This window comes from Oncorhynchus keta, unplaced genomic scaffold (genome assembly GCF_023373465.1).
Source record: "Oncorhynchus keta strain PuntledgeMale-10-30-2019 unplaced genomic scaffold, Oket_V2 Un_contig_14578_pilon_pilon, whole genome shotgun sequence".
NCBI classification, from domain to species: domain Eukaryota; kingdom Metazoa; phylum Chordata; class Actinopteri; order Salmoniformes; family Salmonidae; genus Oncorhynchus; species Oncorhynchus keta.
Window position 1 is genome coordinate 1 of NW_026278830.1, and position 6,194 is coordinate 6,194.

Below are 6,194 nucleotides of genomic sequence, written 5' to 3' on the forward strand. Positions count from 1 at the left end.
GCTGCCCCAATAATACACTAAATACATGTAATATAGCCTATACAGTCTGATCCTTACATAACATTCTAACCACTACCTACACTGCTGCCCCATAAATAATACACTAAATACATGTAATATAGCCTATACAGTCTGATCCTTACATAACATTCTAACCACTACCCTGCTGCCCCAATAATACACTAAATACATGTAATATAGCCTATACAGTCTGATCCTTACATAACATTCTAACCACTACCCTGCTGCCCCAATAATACACTAAATACATGTAATATAGCCTATACAGTCTGATCCTTACATAACATTCTAACCACTACCCTGCTGCCCCAATAATACACTAAATACATGTAATATAGCCTTTACAGTCTGATCCTTACATAACATTCTAACCACTAGGCTACCCTGCTGCCCCAATAATACACTATATACATGTAATATAGCCTATACAGTCTGATCCTTACATAACATCTTCACTCTACTTTATGAATCTACCCTGCCGTCCCAATATTGTGAGAGGTGATATTCTCCTGGACCAGACAGCATCACAGGTGATATTCTCCTGGACCAGACAGCATCACAGGTGATATTCTCCTGGACCAGACAGCATCACAGGTAATATTCTCCTGGACCAGACAGCATCACAGGTGATATTCTCCTGGACCAGAAAGCATCACAGGTAATATTCTCCTGGACCAGACAGCATCACAGGTGATATTCTCCTGGACCAGACAGCATCACAGGCGATATTCTCCTGGACCAAACAGCATCACAGGCGATATTCTCCTGAACCAGACAGCATCACAGGTGATATTCTCCTGGACCAGACAGCATCACAGGTGATATTGGGCTATTTCAGCCACACCAGTTGCTGATGGTGTTTAAAATTAAGCACACAGCCATGCAATCTCCATAGTCAAACATTGTCAGTAGAATGGCCTTACTGAAGATCTCAGTAACATTCAACGTGGCACCGTCATAGGATGCCATCTTTCCAACAAGTCAGTTTGTCAAATTCCTGCCCTGCTGAAGCTGCCTGGTCGACTGTAAGTGATGTTATTGTGAAGTGGAAACATCTGGGACCAACAACGGCTCAGCCAAGAAGTAGTGGGCCACACAAGCTCACAGAACAGGACCGAGTGCTGAAGAGGGTAACGTGTAAAAATCATCTGTACTTGGTTGCAACACTCACTAACTAGATCCAAACGGCCTCTGGAAGCAACATCAGCACAATAAACTGTTTGTCAGGAGCTTCCTGAAATGGGTTTCCACGGCCGAGCAGCTGCATACAAACCTAAGATCAATATGGGCAATGTCAAGCGTCGGCTTGAGTGGTGTAAAACTCACAGCCACTGGACTCTGGAGCAGTGGAAACGTATTCTCTGGAGTAATGAATCATCTTCACCTTCTAGCAATACAACACACTAATCTGGGTTTGGAGGATGCCAGGAGAACGCTACCTGCCCTATTGTATAGTGACAACTGTAAAGTTTGGTGGAGGAGGAATAATGGTCTGGGGCTGTTTTTCATGGTTCGGGCCCATTAGTTTCAGTTAAGGGAAATCTTAATGCTACAGCATAGAATGACATCCTAGAGGAATCTGTACTTCCAACTTTGTGGCAACAGTTTGGGGAAGGCCCTTTCCTGTTTCAGCATGACAACGCCCCTGTACACAAAGCGAGTTCCATACATGAATGGTTAGTTGAGATTGGTGTGGAAGAACTTCACAAAGCCCTGACATTAAAATGTTCAAACACCTTTGGGATTCATTGGAACGCTGACTGACAGGCCTCATCGCCCGACCTCACTAATGCTCTTGGAATGGAAGCAAGTCCTCGCAGCAATGTTCCAACATCTAGTGGAAAGCCTTCCCAGAAGACTGGAGGCTGTTATAGCAGCAATGTTCCAACATCTAGTGGAAAGCCTTCCCAGAAGAGTGGAGGCTGTTATAGCAGCAATGTTCCAACATCTAATCGAAAGCCTTCCCAGAAGACTGGAGGCTGTTATAGCAGCAATGTTCCAACATCTAGTGGAAAGCCTTCCCAGAAGACTGGAGGCTGTTATAGCAGCAATGTTCCAACATCTAATCGAAAGCCTTCCCAGAAGACTGGAGGCTGTTATAGCAGCAATGTTCCAACATCTAGTGGAAAGCCTTCCCAGAAGAGTGGAGGCTGTTATAGCAGCAATGTTCCAACATCTAGAGGAAAGCCTTCCCAGAAGAGTGGAGGCTGTTATAGCAGTAATGTTCCAACATCTAGAGGAAAGCCTTCCCAGAAGACTGGAGGCTGTTATAGCAGCAATGTTCCAACATCTAATCGAAAGCCTTCCCAGAAGACTGGAGGCTGTTATAGCAGCAATGTTCCAACATCTAATCGAAAGCCTTCCCAGAAGAGTGGAGGCTGTTATAGCAGCAATGTTCCAACATCTAGAGGAAAGCCTTCCCAGAAGAGTGGAGGCTGTTATAGCAGCAATGTTCCAACATCTAATCGAAAGCCTTCCCAGAAGAGTGGAGGCTGTTATAGCAGCAATGTTCCAACATCTAGAGGAAAGCCTTCCCAGAAGAGTGGAGGCTGTTATAGCAGCAATGTTCCAACATCTAGAGGAAAGCCTTCCCAGAAGACTGGAGGCTGTTATAGCAGCAATGTTCCAACATCTAATCGAAAGCCTTCCCAGAAGAGTGGAGGCTGTTATAGCAGCAATGTTCCAACATCTAGTGGAAAGCCTTCCCAGAAGAGTGGAGGCTGTTATAGCAGCAATGTTCCAACATCTAATCGAAAGCCTTCCCAGAAGAGTGGAGGCTGTTATAGCAGCAATGTTCCAACATCTAGAGGAAAGCCTTCCCAGAAGAGTGGAGGCTGTTATAGCAGCAAATGGGGGGGGACTAAATCCATGCAAATGCCCATGATTTTGGATTGAGATGTTTGACGAGCAGGTGTCCACATACTATTGTATATTTTGTGTATATACTACAGGCAGGCAGGCCCTCCTCTCCTCTTCTCCCCCCTCTCCTCTCCTCTCCTCTTCTCCCCCCCTCCTCTCCTCCCTTCTCTCCTTTCCTCTTCTCCCCCTCTCCTCTCCTCTTCTCCCTTCTCTCCTTTCCTCTTCTGCCCCCTCTCCTCTCCTCTTCTCCCTTCTCCTCTTCTCTCCTCTTCTCCCTCCTCTCCTCTCCTCTTCTCTCCCCTCTCCTCTTCTCCCTTCTCCCCTCTCCTCTTCTCCCTTCTCTCCTCATCTCCCCCTCTCCTCTCCTCTTCTGCCCCCTCTCCTCTCCTCTTCTCTCCCCTCTTCTCTACCCCCCTCCCCTCCTCTCCTCTTTTCCTCCCTCTCCTCATCTCCCCCTCTCCTCTTCTCCCCCCTCTCCCTTTCTCCCCCCTCCCCTCCTCTCCTCTTTTCCTCACTCTCCTCTCCTCATCTCCCCCCTCTCCTCTTCTCCTCCCTCTCCTCTTCTCTCTCCTCTCCTCTTCTCCCCCTTTCCCCTTCTTCTACCTCTCCTTACTTTATTTAATATAAATTAAAGGATGGGAGGGAGACAAAGAGGGGGAGGGGAAGGGAAGTAGGGTAGAGAGGGAGGAGGGGGAGAGAGAATATATTTTTATCACTGTCTTCTCACCAGTGATGTCATCATAACCAGTAACCTGTTCCTCTCTTGGCCCAGCCTGACCCTGACATATAGCATCAGGCCTGTTGAGTTGACTTGGGTAACAGACCTCTAGCTTCTACACCACATCCCCCCTTCTCCTGCTCTGACATGAGAACTCATCAGTACTCATTTTTGGGTGCTGGTACTGTTTATATTTAGGTGCTGGAACATTAAGCCAATATTCTATAAGAGTTGAACTCAATCAGTAGAAAGTTAGAGGTGATATTATAGGACACTATGTGAAACGTTGCTGCTCTGTCAGCAGTTTCCTGTGGAGTTTTTTTGAACATATCAGTTTGCTGTAGTGTGTTCAACCACTGATCCAAGATAAGTTGCTAAGAAGTTTATCTCACATCAAAGACCTAACGAACTAATGACATAGAAGTCATATAGCCGAGCAGCACGTTCCAGTCTTCAGTCCTCTCTACATGACAGTGACTTGTGTATGTCAGTGGAGGCCCAGTTAGAGACAGATATGATACCTGCAGTGGTACTGATGACCCTGTTGTGGAGCACAGGTAGGATGCTCTTATACTGATATACACTTGTGACAGTTATTGAGATATGATGTAATATTGTAAGATATATTATAATTTGCAGGGTTAGTAAAATAACATGCAACTGGAAGCAGACAGTAAAAATGTGTCTCAAAGCAGGACAATGATGTGATCACCTGTAAATGTACTTTACTGTAGTCTAACTGTCCATCTGGGGACAGGCACTAATGTCAGTTAAGTTGTGATGGTGTCCTGCATCTGAGTGTTGTATATTCAGTGTGTCAATGATTGATTGTATCTGTCTCTATGTAAATTAATGAAATAATATATTATGTATTCTATATTATATTGGTGTTATGTTAGAGTAGGAGAAGGGAGGGGTGTAGATGATAGAGGTCTATTAGCTAAGTCAAGATCAACAGGTCCAACACTATACGTCACGAAGAGAGAGAGAATGAGAGAATGAGAGAGAGAGAGAGAGAGAGAGAGAGAGAGAGAGAGATGAGAAGAGAGGAGGGGTGGGGAGAGAGATTTGAGGAGGAGGAGAGAGGAGGGTTGGGGAGAGAGAAAGGGAGTGGAGAGAGTTTGAGGAGGAGGAGAGAGAAAGGGAGGGGCGATGGGAAAGGAGGGCATAGAGCAAGATAGGTGAGAGAGGAGGGTAGGGGATAGAGGGCAGGGTAGAGAGAAGGGGAGGGGAGAAAGGAGGGAAGGGGAGAGTGGAGGATAGGAGAGAGAAGGGTAGAGTAGAGATGATGGGAGGGAGGGGATAGAGAGATTTGCAGTAGAGAGAAGAGGGTAGGGGAGAGAGGGGGGTGGAGGAGAGAGGAGGGTAGGGGAGAGAAGAGGGTAGGGGAGAGAAGAGGGTAGGGGAGAGAGGAGGGTGGAGGAGAGATGGCGAATGTGTTTACACATGGGTGTTGTTGCACCATACCACTGTCTTCCCCATCATATCATGAAAGGTCATGTTATGTTGATTTAACCTCTGTCTCTCTCTCCCTTTCTCTCTGTCTCTCTATTTATTTGTCCTCTGTCTCTCTCTTTCTCCTCAGATCTCCAGGCTCAAAGCGTCAGTCCACCAGGTAGGTAGAGTATAAATCTACAGTGATTATAATAGTTCAATATTAGTCAACTTTATTATCCCACATGAAGAAAGTCATGTGTCCACACAAACCATTCTAAAACCCAATAACAAGAAGTGTTTTATGGAACTACTTATACTTGACATATTATATATTATATTGGTCTGATGTTAGAGTAGGAGAAGGGGGGTGTTGATAATAGAGGTCTGTTACCAAGGCAACAGGTCTGATGCTATCTGTCAGGAAGAGAGAGAGATGAACAGAGAGATAGAGAGAAGGCGTGGAGAGAAAGTGAGATGTCAACAGAGATAGGGCTGACAGACTAACATGCAGCCAACTGAATATCTTGTCTTTACTGACTTCTCACCAGTGATGTCATCATAACCAGCAACCTTTTCCACTCTTGGTCCGGCTCAGCTTGACCCTGACCTCTGATATTAATGATTTAAAAAATGATTTAAAAAAAATTAAATTCGATTTAATCTCATCTGCAAAGAGAGTTACACATTTGCATGGAAGGGAATGTATACTACATTACCAAAAGTATGTGGACACCTGCTCATCTAATATCTCATTCCAAAATCATGGGCATTAATATGGAGTTGGTCCCCCCCTTTGCTGCTATAACAGCCCCTCTCAGAAGAGACCCTCTCAGAAGAGACCCCTGTTTTGCGAAGACTTTCCACTAGATGATGGAACATTGCTGCTATAACAGCCCCCAGTCTTCTGGTAAGGCTTTCCACTAGATGATGGAACATTGCTGCTATAACAGCCCCCAGTCTTCTGGGAAGGCTTTCCACTAGATGTTGGAACATTGCTGCAGGGACTTGCTTCCATTCAGCCACAACAGCATTAGTGAGGTTGGGCGATTAGGCCTGGCTCGCAGTCAACGTTTCAATTCATCCCTAAAGGTATTCAATGGGGTTTAGGTCAGGGCTCTGTGAAGGCCAGTAAAGTTCTTCCACATCGATCTCAACAAAC